Source organism: Chiloscyllium punctatum, chromosome 17 (genome assembly GCF_047496795.1).
Source record: "Chiloscyllium punctatum isolate Juve2018m chromosome 17, sChiPun1.3, whole genome shotgun sequence".
NCBI classification, from domain to species: Eukaryota; Metazoa; Chordata; class Chondrichthyes; order Orectolobiformes; family Hemiscylliidae; genus Chiloscyllium; species Chiloscyllium punctatum.
The window spans coordinates 45,519,494-45,536,685 of NC_092755.1; the positions used below are offsets into that span (position 1 = coordinate 45,519,494).

Consider the following 17,192-nt stretch of genomic DNA (forward strand, 5'->3'; position numbering starts at 1 on the left):
ATTCTCCCCATGTCTGCATGGGCTTCCTCCCACAATCCAAAGATGTGCAGGTCCTTTGAATTGCCCATAGTGTTAGTCAGGGGTAAATATAGGGTTGGGGAAATGGGTCTGGGTGGGTTACTCTTCAGGGGGTCAGTGTGTATTTGTTGGGCCAAAGGGCCTGTTTCCATACTGTAGAGATTGTAATCTTAAATGTATGGCCCCATTTTAACTCTGGGAAAACAAATTCTGACCGTCAACCCTATGTATGCATTTCATGATTTTACAGACTTCCACCAAGTCTCCCCTCAGCCTCCGCTGCTCCAGAGAAAACAACCTGAGTTTTGCTAGCCTCTCCTCTAAGGTTCATACCCTCTAATCCAGTCCAGCAAGAAATTGAAATATTTTGTTGGACAAAAGAAATACTGAGTTCCCCAGATATTTTAACATATTATAATCCCTCCCTATAAACCACAATTGCAGCCGATGCCTCATCTTCAACGTAGGGCACTGCTTCTCCAAGAACAGCCCGATCGATGACATGAACACGTTTAAGTACACATTTCGGTCATTGTCTGATACCGAGAGGAGGTATGTTGTCAGAGAGAAACAGGCTGTTGCAGTCACATGGGCTCGTGAAACGTTCTTAGCTGATATCATTGACTTAAAGGGCATGATGTAGACAAACCACAGATCCCTTGTTTCTTTCCTTTAACGAATCGAACATTTCAGAGAAGCCAGCGATTCTAATAAGGATTTTGTAGTGCAGATAGTTCTGGGATAACGTGCGTTTCGGCAGCACGATTTGGCTACAATGTCGCTGAAGGATTAGGAGTCGAGAATGTTGACAATAGCCCGGTTCCAGCAGGGATCAGTTTGTGCGCTCCGTCCTGCGCCTGTGTGATGTGAGCTCTGGTCTTCGGGCTGTCCTGTGAATGGACTGATGCCAGCTGCTGACTGAGCAGCTTTCTGTGAGAGATGCTGAACAGAGTACTGGGTTAAATTTACTTTGGTTTCATTAATAAATGTGATTTCAACCTTCATTCAGGATGTGCTATACTTTGTGTTAGATTTATGGGTGATTTTCTTTGAGTGATTGTGAGTGATATTTTTTGCTGGTCTGCCCCCAACTCCACCTTTTCCATAAGCCCCATTAAGTGATTTTCTATTAAGCGAGGTTTCACTGGAACGCAACTAAGGGGTTATAGGAGAACTACCTGTAATTGGCCCCCATAAAGACAAGTGCTGAGGTAGGAGTCATGTGACCTGCAAGTCCAGTCAGGGACAGACCTGAAGGAATCTGCACGAGGTGCGTGGGGACTTAGCCAATAACTGTATCAAGGAGTGAGCTCTGTAAATTGTCATATATCATGATGCTTTATAAATTAACCAGTGCAGCTAAGTGTTGAAGTTATTACATTGGCGATGAGGTAAAGGCCAAATTGCAAAAGAAAAAGCCTGTCAAATCCAATCTGCAAGGAAGATATCAGTGAAATGGCTCTTTTCTGAAAACTGGAGCCATTCAATCTCTTCAACACTTCAAACTCTTCAACCGTGAGGCTGAAATAGGAGGGGAGAAGAAACGCAGTGAATTTGTTAACCGCCCATGAGGGTGGGAGGCAGCAGGGGCAGACATAACAATCTAATCAAAATGTAATTGAATTGAATTGAATTGATTTGAATTTATTGTCACGTGTACCGAGGCACAGTGAAAAGCTTTATCTTGCGAGCAATGCAGGCAGATCAGAGTTAAGTAGCATAGATAGCAAATGATAGGTAAACAGTGGCAAAAGCAAAGACACAGGTATAGGCGAACATTAAGAGTTTAGAGTCCATTGAGTATTCTAACAACAGTAGGGTAGAAACTGTTTTGAAACCAGCTGGTGTGCATGTTCAGGCTTCTGTACCTTCTCCCCGATGGTAGACGTTGTAGAAAAACATTGCCAGGGTGGGATGGATCTTTGAGAATACATGGACATCAACTAGCAACAAAGAGAGATGACCCACTCTCACTAGCGTCCTTACATATAGATGAGGAAGGACGCCACTTCGACTGGGATAACACATCCATCTTAGGACAAGCCAAATAGAGACACGCACGAGAATTCCTAGAAGCGTGGCATTCCAGCCGGAACTCTATCAACAACACATCGGTTTGGTCCCCATCTATCGTCCTCTGAGTAAAAGAACCAGAAATGACATCAGCAAACACCCAAAGAAATCTAAACACATAAATAGAAAGCGGGCCATACCACCAGTGCTTCACCAGAGGCTCACTGATGATGTTACCTGGCATGGTGACAAAATGTCTAAGAACAAACCTTCCAGCTCAGCAAGCAAACCCACATCCAGGACCTCACTCTGAGTTACAAACCTTTTCAAAACTCACTAAGAAGGATATTCTGTTTCCATTCATTGGTATGTCAGTAACTGGAGGTCAAAGTTTCAAGGTTGTCAGCTAGAGAGCTAAGAGTGGGATGAGGAGAAACTCAGAGAGTTGTTAGGATTTGGAATCTGCTGCCTGGGAGAGTGATGGAGGTGGATTCCATTGGAAGTTTCAAAAGAAAGCTAAATATTTGAAAGCGATCAATTTGGAGGGCTATGGAGATAGGGCTAGAGAATGGGACTAACTGGGTAGCTCTTTCAGGAACCAGTACCAACACGACAGGCTAAATACCTTCATGTACTGTGAAATTCCACGATTCTAATCTGTGATGCTGTTTGAATGCTCACTGATTGTCCATTATTTTTCTTCCTTTTTTTGTTACCAATTTTGGTTTGGACCTGAGAACTGTGATCTGAAAATGACTTTGGACTGAGGGAAGCAGCTTGTGCTAAAGTAAGTGGAAGAGAGAACACAGAAGCTGGTGTTTGTTTGGTTGTGAGACCAGGCCTGGGAGTTAATAACAGGTTGATTTTTGATTGGAAGGTTCTGCAGACGCTTCATCACTGTTTATGTTTAAGCAGAGAGCAGCAGTTGGCTATTAAAGTGGCTCAGTGGTTAGCACTGCTGCCTCACAGCGCCAGGGACCCGAGTTCAATCCCAGCCTCAGGCGACTGTCTGTGTGGAGTTTGCACATTCTCCCTGTGTCTGCATGGGTTTCCTCTCACAATCCAAAAATGCGTAGGTTAGGGTGAATTGACCATGCTAAATTGCCCATAGTGTTCAGGGCCGTGTAGGTTTGGTGCATTAGTCTGGGCTGAAAATGTGTTGCTGGAAAATCGCAGCAGGTCAGGCAGCATCCAAGGAACAGGAGAATCGACATTTCAGGCATGAGCCCTTCTTCAGGAATCCCTTGGATGCTGCCTGACCTGCTGCGCTTTTCCAGCAACACATTTTCAGCTCTGATCTCCAGCATCTGCAGTCCTCACTTTCTCCTCGAAGATTTTTGCATTTGTCTGGGGTAAATGTAGAGGAATTGGTTTGGGTGGGGTACTCTTCGGAGGGCTGGTGTGGACTTTTTGGACCAAAGGGCCTGTTTCCACACTGTAGGGATTCTAAGACTACCTGGGAATTGTTTCCAGCAAGTCTGGAAGATTTTTAAGCATTTGGCAGAAGTTCAGAATAATTGCATGACAGTTTGTTTGCAATACTCATGCAGCTCACTCAAATTTAGAGGCTAATACCGGTGAACCATTAAGGGTTTTATTGGAAATGCAGAGAGAATGGGAAAAATATAACACAAGTTATACAAAGGTTTCGAAGGAGGGAAGATTGATCACAGGATTAGATTAAAGAGATGAAGAGCCCATATAAGTTTAATATAGGGACTCAGCCAGGTGTAATGATATGAGGTTCTTACCAATCATACAAAGTAAAAGGACTTCCTTCAGAACTATGTGGTGACGAGAGTGGGATATGCTGCTCAAGAAATTCGCTCACCACAGTCTTCTTTGAGTTGGGATAAGCATTTCTGACATCAGGCCATTATTTGGGAAAGGAGACAGTGAAGTCTGCAGATGCTGGAGATCAGAGTTGAGAGGGTGTTGCTGGAAAAGCGCAGCAGGTCAGGCAGCATCTGAGGAGCAGGAGAATCGACGTTTCAGGCATAAGCCCTTCATCAGGAATCCTGCTGAAGGGCTCCGGGCTGGAATGTTGATTTTCCTGCTCCTCAGATTCTGCCTGACCTGCTGTGCTTTTCCAGCAACACCCTCTCAACGTTATTTGGGAAACTTGACTCATGCGATACTACCAGCAAAGACCGGACCCAGTATGTGGAGAGAATGTGTCGCTATTTCCCAACAAATGAAGTTGGGGCAGATGAAAAACAGCAAGAAATTCTCCTGGCAGCTTGCGGACCTGCAGCTTTCTTGGTTATTCGGTGCCTAACGTTTCCTGAGGCATCAGATACTAAAGCCTTTCAAGAGTTGACGGGATCTGTCTATGGAATATTACAACCCCAAGCCTCCTCTAATTCTGAGATGCTTTAGGTTTTATTCAGCAATTTGAGAACCGGGGAATCTATACCGGGATTTTTGACGAGGTTAAGACGACTGGCAGAGGCATGTGACTTTGGTATAGCCCATAATGAGATGTTGAGAGAGTGTTTGGTACGTGGGATTAATGATGTAACCACGCAAAAGCATCTACTAGCTGGACTTACCACTGCAGCAAGTGGAGCATATGGGTTGCAGGGTATTCCAATGGAAGTGGACACCCTTGGGGAACACCACTTGAGTGAGGCCAATTGTGTAGCCTCACTCAGGGTATATCCTGAACAGGGGGACTCTAGGACAGCCCACAGCTAAACCCCAAAACAAGGCCAAGCCTCAGCCAAACTGTTAACATTTTCTTCAGGATCTGGGCTGGCAACCCATAATAGTTGCTGCTGGTATGCAGACTCAAGACAACAAAACAGTCCCACCAAGCCTAAATGGAGTAAGAGAACCTATAGACTGGTATCCAGGAGAGTACACACAGTTAAAAGTCTACCTACATCTGGTCTGGAACATCCAATATCCATATCACAGCCGATAAAATAAGCATATGGTTAAATGATCACCAGTGGTAGCAGAACTAGTCTTTAACAAAATTCATTCAGGACTCCAACACTTATGTTTGTGCAAGATCTCAGCTAGACAACCTGGGGCAGCATGGTGGCCCAGTGATTAGCACTGCTGCCTCACAGTGCCAGGGACCTGGGTTCAATTCCATCCTCTGGCAATTGTCTATGTAGAGTTTGCACATTCTCCCTGTGTCTGCGTGGGTTTTCTCCAAGTGTTCTGGTATCTGAGTGATGTGTGGGTTAGGTGAACTGGCCATGCTTGATTGCCCATAGTGTTCAGGGATGTGTAGGTTAGGTACATTAGTTAGGGGAATGGGTCTGAGTGGGTTACTCTTTGGAGGATTGGAGTGGACTTGTTGGGCTGTAGGGCTCATTTCTACATGGTAGAATTCTAAGAACCTATACTGGGGAACCTTTACAGATTAAGATTATGACTTTGGTTCCAGTCTCTTATAAGAAGCAGCTAGTTCAGTTACCCATGATTGTAGTAAAAGACTTGGGACCAAGCACGATGGGGAAAGATTGGTTGAGAAAGATTCACCTAGATTGGCTTAAGACTTTTTGATTAGAAAATGGCTGGGGACTATGGAAGGAGCCAAAGGCAACCTTACACATTGACTGGGAAGCAGTTCTGTGATTCTGCAAAGGCCAACCAGTGCCACTTACCTTATGGGCAAGAGTAGAGGAAGAAAATCAGGAAAATGAAGGTATCATCAAACTGGTCCAAAATGTGGAATGGACAGCACCTGTTTGTACCATGGTGAAGCCTGATGAGGCAGTTTGATGTTGTGGGGATAAATAACTAGTAAACAGTTTTGCGCAGCCTAATAGATACCCAATCCCTGGCATAGAGAATATATACACAAAGCTGGCAGGGGGCGCTGTCCTTCATGAGCCATACCCACTTACAATGAGCTGATGGGTGACCCAATGGAGAGGAGCATCCGATTGTGTATGCATCCAGGACTTTGGTTAATGCAGCACGTAAATATGCCCAGATAGAGAAGGAAGGTTTGGCAGCCACATTTGGATTCAGAAGGTTCCACCAATACCTTTATGGATGTAAATTTCTAATAATAATGGACCACAAACCCCTGCTAGGTCTACTGAAAGAGGACATACTTAAGACCGAATTCAGCAGTGGGCTCTAATACGAAGTGTGTATGATTACAAGTTGAACACCTTCCCCAAGGCCAAATAGCAGATGGACGATCCGGCGGGGGGGACAGTAAACCGGACGCTACGTCCAGAGCCCTGAAGGACACGGTAAAAGATGCCAAGCTGCACGATGTCTTCAGCACCCCTGCAGATGGAGCGCAGCGTAGATACACCTGGTCACGGGCAGACGGGTCTATCCGCTCAAGGATAGATTACCTGTTTGTGTACCGAACGCTCTCGGTCAGAACCACCGACATCAAGCCGGTGTTCTTCTCTGACCACTGCCTCCTGCTGGCCGACGATCACCTACAGGACGAGCAGCGGGCGGGCAAGGGAACGTGGAAACTGAACACTAAGCTGTTGACCCTGGGAAACATCGAAGAGCTCAAGAGGGACTACGCAGGTTGGAGAACCGTGAAGCCCCTCTTTGAGTCTCCAGCGGACTGGTGGGAAACAGTAAAAGGCAACATCAAGAGGTTCTTTATCCTCAAAGGTGTCCAGGAGGTGAGAGAGAGGTGGGGAAAACTGTCCCAGCTCCAGGAAAGTATGCAGAACCTGCTCCTGCTGCAGGCGATGGGGGTCAATGTCACGGAGGACCTCAAGGAGGTGAAGGGCCAGCAAGCCTCGCTCTTTGCCTTGGAGGCCTCCAAGATAATCTTCCGGTTCAGGGTCCGCTTGGTGGAGCAGGACGAGACGTGCTCACGTTTCTTCTTCCAGAAGGTGCACAAAGAGAGCTCCGTGCTCAGCAGCCTGAAGGAAGAAGATGGCTCGGTAATGTCATCTCAGGCTGACGTCATGAGGATCAGCAAATCCTTCTATGCCAGTCCGTATGACTTGAAGCCAACTGACAGTGCAGTCTCCCAGTCATTCCTGTCCTCTATCACGGAGGTCTTGGACGATGGAACATGAGAGAGGCTGGACCAGCCGCTATCTCTGGACGAGTTGACCAAGGCCCTCGAGTCCTTCGAAAAGAATAAAACTCCCGGAAGCGACGGCTTACCGGTCGAGGTTTATTCCGCTCTTTGGGACTTGATTGGCCAGGACCTGCTGGAGGTGTATGTCAGTATGCTTCGGGCAGGTACCATGAGTGAATCCATGAGGAAAGGCATCATCACCCTCGTCTACAAGCGGAAGGGGGAGAGGGAGGAAATTAGAAATTGGAGACCGATCTCACTGTTAAATGCAGACTACAAAATCTTGTCAAAGGTCATCGCCAACCGGGTCAGGTCTGCTCTGGGATCGGTGATCCACCCGGACCAAACCTGTGCTGTACCGGGCAGGAAGATCTCTGAGAGTCTCGCACTCCTCAGGGATACGATTGCCTACGTGCAGGACAGGGGGGTGGACACCTGCCTCATCAGCCTGGACCAGGAGAAAGCCTTTGACAGGATATCGCATACATATATGAGGGATGTCCTCTCCAAAATGGGCTTTGGGGAGGGAATCGGAAATTGGATCAGACTGCTCTACACCAACATTGTCAGTGCAGTCTCAATCAATGGGTGGGAATCAGATAACTTCCCTGTAAGATCTGGAGTCAGGCAGGGATGCCCCCTCTCACCCGCCTTGTTTGTGTGTTGCATAGAGCCATTTGCTGAATCCATCAGGAAGGATGCGAGCCTGAGAGGGGTGACCATTCCTGGCAGCGGGGGCCTGCAGGTTAAGGCCTCCCTGTATATGGATGACATTGCCGTTTTCTGCTTGGATCCGCTGTCCGTGCACAGACTCATGTGCATCTGTGACCAGTTCGAACGGGCCTCGAGGGCCAAGGTAAACCGAGGCAAGAGCGAGGCCATGCTCTTCGGGAACTGGGCCGACGAATCCTCGATCCCCTTCACCATCAGGACCGACCACCTAGGTATTTGGTTTGGGGGGGCTGGGGCGTGCGCCAAGTCTTGGGAGGAGCGTATCAGCAAAGTGAGGCAGAAACTAGGCAGATGGGGGCAACGGTCGCTCTCCATCGCGGGAAAAAACCTGGGCATCAGGTGTGAGGTACTCTCAGTATTGCTATATGTGGCACAGGTCTGGCCTATCCCCAGGACCTGTGCCGCCGCAGTCACCCGGGCCATCTTCCACTTCATTTGGAGATCAAAGATGGACCGGGTCCGAAGAGACACAATGTACAAAGACCGGTGCAATGGGGGAAAAAACACGCCCAATGCCACCCTCACCCTGATGGCCACCTTTGTGTGTGGCTGCATCAAGCTGTGCGTGGATCCCGGGTACGCAAACACCAAGTGTCACTACGTACTGAGGTTCTACCTGTCCCCGGTGTTGCGGAGGATGGGCCTGGCCTCGCTGCCGCGGAACGCTCCGAGTAGTTGGACCGTTCCATATCACCTGTCCTTCATGGAGAAATTTATGAAGAAAAACACCTTTGACCACAAGTCCATCAGGAAGTGGTCAGCACGTAGTGTCCTCGAGACCCTTCGGGAAAAGGAGAGGGTGGATCCTGTCGAGCAGTTCCCTGAGCAGACTGTCAAAGCCATTTGGCAGAATGCCTCATCGCCAGAACTTTCCAACAAGCACCAAGACGTGGCTTGGCTGGTGGTGAGAAGGGCTCTGCCTGTGAGATCCTTCATGCACGCCCGGACTCTCTGCCGCACTGCACGCTGCTCTCGAAGTGGCTGCGGGGGGGACGAGACTGTCACACACCTCCTTCTGGAATGTGCCTATGCAGAGGAAGTCTGGAGAGGAATGCAGTGGTGCTTGTCGAGGTTCGTCCCGAGCAGTGCCATGACGCGGGACTCCGTGCTCTACGGCCTGTTCCCCAGGACGCACACCAAGATGAACATCAACTGCGCCTGGAGGATCATCAACTCGGTGAAGGACGCTCTCTGGGCGGTCCGAAACCTGTTGATCTTCCAGCTGAAGGAGTTGACCCTGACTGAGTGTTACAGACTGGCACATTCCAAGGTCCAGGACTACGTGTTGAGGGACGCGCTGAAGCTTGGGGCAGCTGCCGCCAAGGCGCGGTGGGGAAAGACCACCGTGTAACATCTGCCTGCCTAAGAAGAACAGGGGGCCCGCGCAGTCATTTGGGCTCCGCTGACGCCTCAGCTAAATATATGGATATATGATTGATAAACGTACAGACCTGTATATAACAATGATAAATTCTGATCTCTGTATGTAAATGTTGACATATGTATGGCATGACCAACTGTACAGACAATCAAATTATTTTATGAATAAAGTATATTTTTGAAATAAAAAAAATAGCAGCTTTGAGCCACCTCCCACTGGCAGATACACCACCAGCGGTGCAGCTACTAGAAGTGTTTGTAACGGTTTTAAATTTTCAGGACACACTTCAAGACACACCTGACAATATCAGACTTTGGACACAGAAAGATCTGGTCCTGGCAAAACTGAATCTGCTAGTGGTGATGAGGGAAACCAAAGAGCTGTCACAACCAGCATTGAAACCTTTTCAGACCCAGGGAGGTCAGATCACAGTGGACAGCACCATATTATTATGGGGAGCAAGAGTGATTGTCCCGATCAAAGGTCACCACATGACGTCAACATCGACTTCTCCAGCTTCCAAATCTCCCCTCCCCCACCTTATCCCAGATCCAACCCTCCAACTTGGCACCATCCTCTTGAACTGTCCTACCTGCCCATCTTCCTACCCACCTCTCCACTCCACCCTCCCCACCAACCTATCACAATCATCCCCTACCTGCATTTACTTATCGCCTTCTCATCTACCTTCCCCCAGCTTCACCCTCCGAGTTAGCTCTCAGCGCCCTTCCCCCTCCACATTCCTGATGTAGGGTTAATGCTCAAAATGTCGATTCTCCTGCTCCTCGGATGCTGCCTGCACCACACTTGAGACTCTGATCTCCAGCCTTGGCAGTCTTCACTTCCTCCTGAACTTCACTCGGGTCTTCCAGGGGTTTTCAAAATGAAGATGTTGGCAAGAAGTTACGTCTGGTGGCCTGGACATTCAGACATGGCCATGTTTGTGGGGCAGTGCCCAGAGGGCCGATAGGGGCAAATGTGATTACGAGCAGTGCCCACACATGGGAATGGCCTGGTAAACCCTTCACTCAGCTACACAATGACTATACAAGTTCTTTCGTGGGCTCAAAGTTCTTAGTCATTGTGGGCACCCATCAAAGTGGCTGGACGTGCTCAGAGTTCATTCATCAAACACAGGGATGATAATAGAAAAGCTGTTCACGTCTTTTGCAATACATAGAGTCTCCATACCATCTATCATCCAAGGGTCTAGCAGAAAGAGCAGTCCAAACTTTGAAGACAGGCTTAAAGAAACAGCCTACAGCTTCACTCAATACCAAACTGTCCTGATTCCTAGTTGGATATCAGAGCACCCCTCACAAAACTGTAGGGGTAGCTCCAACTGAGTTGCTAATCCGGAGAAGGTTCTGCACCAGGTTAAATCAGATCTTTCTGCTGCGGGAAACAGGGTTGGGGGAGGGAGAAGGGTGAAGCAGCATAAGGAATACCAATGTCGGATACAAGTCTTCGTTAAGTGGGAGAGACAGTTTACTTCAGGAGTTGAAGTTTGGTGTCGGAACCACGGGAATGGTCCTGCATGAGTAACAAGCATGGTCAACACAAGATCAGGTCCAAATGATGGATAAGATGGTGTGACAGTCCTCCACAAGCATGTGGACCATATGAAAGCTGCAAACTCACAAACGGTGTGGGAACAAAACGTGCTCAGCTCCTCGACCGCCTTTCCGACTGTTCTGAAACCCATGGGATCCCCCTTTCCATCTCAGAACCTGAAACGGACATGAAGGATGTCACTGCCTCGATGCCTTGATGAAGAGGAGAATGAGCTCTTTCCAAAATCCTCTGGGCTTGAGAGATGAGCTTCTGTGGATCACATGCTGCCCGTACCAGAGGCAGGGTTGGAGGAACCTGACCTGATGCTAAAACGCCCCAGGAGAAGCGACAGAAAAAAGAATCAGCCTTTGTCCTCAGGTACTGAGGGAGTGGGATGCGGTGATTATTACAAGGTCAGACAGGTAGCCCTCATTGAATATGAGCTCCCTGATTGCATTGTAGATGTGGTCCAGCCACATAAACATAGAAAATAAGTGCAGGAGTAGTCCATTCGGCCCTCCTAGCCTGCACCACCATTCAATACGATCATGGCTGACCATGCAATCTCAGTATCCCACTCCCATCCTCTCCCCATACCCCTTGATCCCTTTAGCTGCAAAGGCCACGCTCAACTCCATCTTGAATGAACTGGCCCCAACAGTTTCCTGTGGGAGAGAATTCTACGGACTCACAACTCTCTGAGTGAAGAAATTCTTCCTCATCTCAGTCCTGAATCGTTTACCCGTTATTCTCAGACTGTGACCCCTAGTTCTGGACTTCCCCAACATTGGGAACATTTTTCCCGCATATAGTCTGTCCAGTCCCATCAGGATTTTATTCTTTATTCTTCTAAATTCCAGTGAGTACAAGCCCAGTCAATCCAGCCTTTCCTCATATGTCAGTCCTGCCATCCCAGCAATCAGTCTGGTGACCCTTCGCTGGGCTCCCTCAATAGCAAGAATGCCCTTCCTCAGACGAGGAGACCAAAACTGCACACAGTACACAGGGTGTGGCCTAACCAAGGCCCTGTATAACTGCAGCAAGACATCCTTACTTCGATACTCACTATGAAGGCCGGCATGCCATTAGCTTTCCTCACTGCCTGCTGCAGCTGCGTACCAACCTTCAGCGACTGTTCCACCATGACACCCAGGTCTCGTTGCACCTCACCTTCTCTTAAACTGCTGCCATTCAGATAATAATCTACCGCCTTTTAGATTATAATCTGCCTTCCTCTTTTTGCAACCGAAGTGGATAACCTCACATTTATCCACATTATTTTGCTTTTGCCTAGTGTTTATCCACTCAGCCAGTCTGTCCAAGTCACCCTGCAGCCTCTTACCATCCTCCTCACAGCACACCCTGCCACCCAGCTTAATGTCATCTGCAATTTGGAGATATTGCGTTCAATTCCTTCATCCAAATTGTTGATGTATATTTTGAACAGCTGAGGTCCCAGCACTGAAGCCTGCGGTACCCCTCTTGCCTGCCACTCCGAAAATGACCAGTTTATTCCAACACTCTGCTTCCTGTCTGCCAACCAGTTCTCTATCCATATCAATACATTACCTCTGATACCATGAGCTTTAATTTTCCTCACTAATCTCTGTGTGGATCCTTGTCAAAAGCCTCGTGAAAGTCCAGATAACAACACCTACTGATTCCCCTTGTCCACTCTACTGGTCACAACCTCAAAACATTCCAGAAGATATATCAAGCATGACTTCCCTTTAGTGATTTCAAATGCTCAGTTTTACATCCTTCATAATTGACTCCAGCATTTTCCCCACCTTCAATGTCAGGCTAAGCTGCCTATAATTCCCCATTTCCTCCTCTCCTTTTTTAACAAGTGATGTCACATTAGCTCCAGTCAATTGGAATTCTTCCAGAGTCTACAGAATGCTGGAAAATGATCACCAATACATCCGACATTTCGAGGACTACTTCCTTAAGTACTCTGTGATGCACAGCATTAGGTCCCAGGGACTAAGCAAGTTTTAATCCCATCAATTTCTCCAACACCATTTCCTGACTAAGAAGGATTTCCTACAGTTCCTCCTTCATTTTTGACTCTGTCCCCTAGCATTTCCTGAAGGCTGTGTTCTCCCTCAGGTCCAAAGTATTTGTTCAGCTGCTCTGCCATCTCTTTGTTGCCCATTATCAATTCACCTGATTCTAACTGCAAGGGACCCACATTTGTCTTCACCAGTCATTTTCTCTTCACTTATCTATAGAAGCTTTTCCAATCAGTTTTCATATTTTCTGTAAGTTTACTTTCATATTCAATTTTCCCTTTCCGAATTAAACCTTTTGTTTTCTTCTGCTGAATTTTAAATTTCTCCCGATCCTTAGGTTTGCTGCTTTTTCTGGCCAATTTATCTGCCTCCTCTTTGGCTTTAACACTATCCCTGATTTCCCTGTTTAGCCACCTTCCCTGTTTGACTCTTACACCAGACAGGGATGTACAATTGTTGAAGTTCATCCAAATGTTCTTTAAATGTCGGTCAATGCCTATCGACGGTCAACCCCTTAAGTATCCTTGCCAGCTTATCCTAACCAATACTTGCCTCATATCATTTAGGATAGCTTTCTTGAAGTTCAGGACCCTAGTTTGGGATTTAATTGTGTCACTCTCCATCTTAATGAAGAATTCTACTATATTATGATCACTCTTTCCCAAAGGATCCCGCCACATAATCAAGAACGTGGCTTACAGATAGGAATAGGTCTGTCAGCGATTCTGCTCACTCAGAGGAAGTTGGATCAGTGTCAAGGACATTCCACATATCAATAAAGGGTGACTTGGGGAAGGGATAGCGGCCTCTGTGGAGTTATTTCTACAAAACCAGTATCGAGCATTGGTTATTCACAGTCTGTGAGCAGTTATTCTAAAAGTCGGGCGAGGAGCCATTGGAGTCAATTTTGAGGGTCTTTGAATGTTTTAATCTGACTGTGCTGCGAATGTAGAGGTAGGGTGGCTGATTTGGTTTGGCTGTCTGTCCCTATGTTACAACATAACCCAGCAGAATGTTTAGATTGAAAAACCTACTTATGCTCCTACATCTTATGATCTGATGTGCCCCAATCAATCTCTGGTGGCACATGGTCAAAATATCAGAATATTCTTGTTGTTATTACCCTTGCTGAGTCCTGTAGGTCTTTCTTTACATTCAATGCTACAAAAACATGGTGCAGCGGTATGATCTCTCCCTCCAAGCCAGGAGGCCCAGATTCAATGCTGGCCTACTCCAAAGGGGCATAATGATATTCTCTGAAGAGGTTGAGTGGAGGAATGCATATATATATGCTGCTATAGTTATAGTTGTTGATGGTGTGCTACACTGTGGATTTTGAAACAGAAATTGCTGAAAAAAAACTCAACAGATCTGGCAGCATCTGTGGAGAGAAACCAAGTGTCAATGTTTTGGGTCCAGAGGCCCTTACTCAGACCTGTGGATTTTGAGGTAATCCCAATTCCTGAATAAAATAAGTTCAGGCAGAATGAATCGTCGCTATGATCCATCACCAAATAAACTGAAGGTAAAGATTGGACTTGTAAAAATGCTCAGAATAATGGCATGGCAGTTTATTCACAATACATCTTTCAGCTCAATCAAGTGCAGGCGCTAAAGCTAGTGATGCATTGAGTGCTTTATTGAAAATGCAGAGAGAATGGGAAAAATATCACACAGTGATGTAAATTATATCAAGGATTCGATGGAGGTAGGATTAATCATAAGATTAGATCATAGTGATGAACAACACACAGAAGATAAAACAGGAACTCAGTCAAGTTAATGATGTCAGATTAATGCGAGTATTCTAAAGCTTACAGAATTATGGTCACTGTTCCCAAAGAAATCCCCCACCGCAACTTCTACCACCTGGCCTGGCTCGGTCCCCAGTACCAGGTCCAATATGGCCCCTTCCCTTGTCGGACGATTGACATTCTGCTCTAGAAAACTCTCCTGGACGCTTTTTACAAATTCTACCCCATCCAGACCTCTGACGTTAAGTGTATCCCAGTCAATGTTGGGAAAATTAAAATCTCCCGTGACCTCCACCCTGTTGCCTCTACATCTTTCCGTAATCTGTTTACCTATTTATTCTTCTATCTCATGCTCACTGTTGGGAGATACCACCAGGGTGTGTACTGCACCTCAGCGAGATCCCACCAGGGCAAATACTGTACCTCAGTGAGTTATCGTTCAAGGAAGTTTGGAAGGTTAACGTATGATTTCATCAAAGTTTCTAAAGTACTGAGGAGAACAGACAGAGCTAGAGAGAGAGAAACTGTCTCCAGTTATTGTGGAGTCTAGCATTGGATAGGAAGTTTGGACTCCTGCTTAAGACACATTTATCTCTGTTGGGTTATATTAATTATAAATTTTAAATGTGAGATGGATCCTATGAACAAGCATGTAGTGACAACAGATATCTTAATTTTAGTCAGAGTTTAACTATGATCTGTTAGAAGATGTGATAGATCTGATAGGACAGATTGGCTCAAAGTGTTTAATCATCTCTTCCTGGCTGTGTTTCTGTTGACCCAGTGGGAAATCCATCATGGAATCCATATCCCAGTGAGACACTGAGAACAGTGAAAAGAGGGGTCTGGCAGACAGAGCAGGACAGAGTTTTTGGGAGGTATTTCTAACTCACTCTTGAGAGCTGTGATTTTCCTGTTTGAATGATCCAATCTGGAAGCGGAGCTGTACTGGTAGCAGCACTGTCAGGTAAATAGATTGGCTTTTATATTGTGTACTTTACAACTACTAGATTTTCCAAAGCAACTTAAAACCATTGGTGCACCCATCAAAGACTGTTCATTGCTGTGATGTAGGGAGACAGCAAATCCCTTACAAACTACTCTGTGATAGTAACAAGATCCATTGGTTTCCGCAATGCAGCCTAAGGGAAAGATAGCACCTCTGACAGTGCTGAATGTCTTTGGTTCTGCTCTGAGTTTGTCAGTGAGTGATGAGGCACTGAATAATGAGGCAGTGGTTCAGTGTATTTTCTGCTGCAAAGATCTTCAATCGAGTTTTCGAGGATGTTGATTAAGCCCCTCTCCTCCCTGCCCTGATTTAATTGGGAACTGTGAACCGCCTGGACAGACTCATCAGTTAGTGTCTCATTAATAACACACTTTTAGGAAGGGGCACCTAACTTGTGCTAACCCTGAGCCTGGATCATCCTCCATTCAGGTCTTATCACCTGAAGATAAGAATCTCCAGCATTTGCTAAGAGTGATCCTCAGCACACTTCAGTGCTGTGATGAAGTGCAGACAAAGACTGTATGAGCCACGTGTTTGTACTTGCTCTGAGTTGGAGCTGTGCTGACCTGTTCCATCGTTGTCTCACATACCCAGCGAACCATCATAGAATAAAATACTGACCCACTCGTTTCTGGGTGTGTTACAGAATTGGCATACGGATACAGAGTGTTTTCACTCATTTTAATCCTCAATTTGCTCATCCCATCTAGAATTAGACTTTCTTGTTTTCGCTCCCGGTCTTGGGTATCGGGACACGGTCATCCCCTGGGATCCTCGGGTGTTTTTAGGCACTGATTTGGAACAAGCAGATATTTGGCTTTCCTTTTCTGTTCCCAATAGCAACAGCCCTAAAGTTGACTGTAGCCTCTCCTCTAACTGTCCCAACTGTGAATGGCTAATTCCCAGAGAGAAGAGTTTCTGACTGTCTCAGGCATGTGCAAAACCACCTGATCCGTCCGAACAGTACCCTCACTGCTCAGTTAGATTCTCATCCGCCTTTTCAAGGGTCCTCCCCCAGGATGGAAGTGAGGCCATTCAGCCTTGTAGGTGTGCTGCACTACTGAATTAGATCATGGCTCATCATTAACCATTGACCAAGCTTTGTCCTGTATCTGTTGACTGGCCAAAACAAAAAAACAATTGTCTCAGCCGACAATCCCAGATATCAGGAGGAATTTCATTCCAATTAGAACTCTGTCCACCTTTTCCAGATTATTACTGTGTCATTGTAGTGCTTCCTAAACAGACTTATCCAGTCCATTCCAAGCCACTATTACCATTCACTGAGATCACCTGCCTTGGAGCCTGTGTCCTTCTATCGGGTCCAACAGAAAACCAGACTTTAGATTTTAAAATGTTAATTCAGGGTTCACCGTTTCACATTGGCAGGGTTGAGCTTCAATCTCAAGTTTGCAGATGACACAAAACTAGGTACGCAGACAAGTGGTGAGAATGATGCACAGAGTCTGTTGAGGGATATGGACAAGTCAAGTGAGTGGGCAAAATAGACTCATACAGTCAGAGAGTTGCACAGCACGGAAACAGACCCTTCAGTCCAACTAGATATCCTAAATTAATCTAGTCCCACCTGCCAGCACCCGGCCCATATCCCTCCAAACCCTTCCTATTCATATACCCATCCAGATGCCTTTTAAATGCTGTAATTGTACCAGCCTCCACCACTTCCTTT

The 17,192-nt window shown here is 46.5% G+C and overlaps 1 long non-coding RNA gene across 1 annotated transcript in view; it reads right to left on the reverse strand.

Moving 5' to 3' along the window:
* Positions 1-1,770: 1,770 nt before the first annotated feature.
* Positions 1,771-17,192, reverse strand: part of LOC140487678 (uncharacterized) — a 71,511-nt gene continuing 56,089 nt past the window's right edge. The window contains exon 3 of the long non-coding RNA XR_011962864.1: positions 1,771-2,155. This is a non-coding gene — a long non-coding RNA (uncharacterized lncRNA). The remainder of the gene's footprint in view (positions 2,156-17,192) is intronic.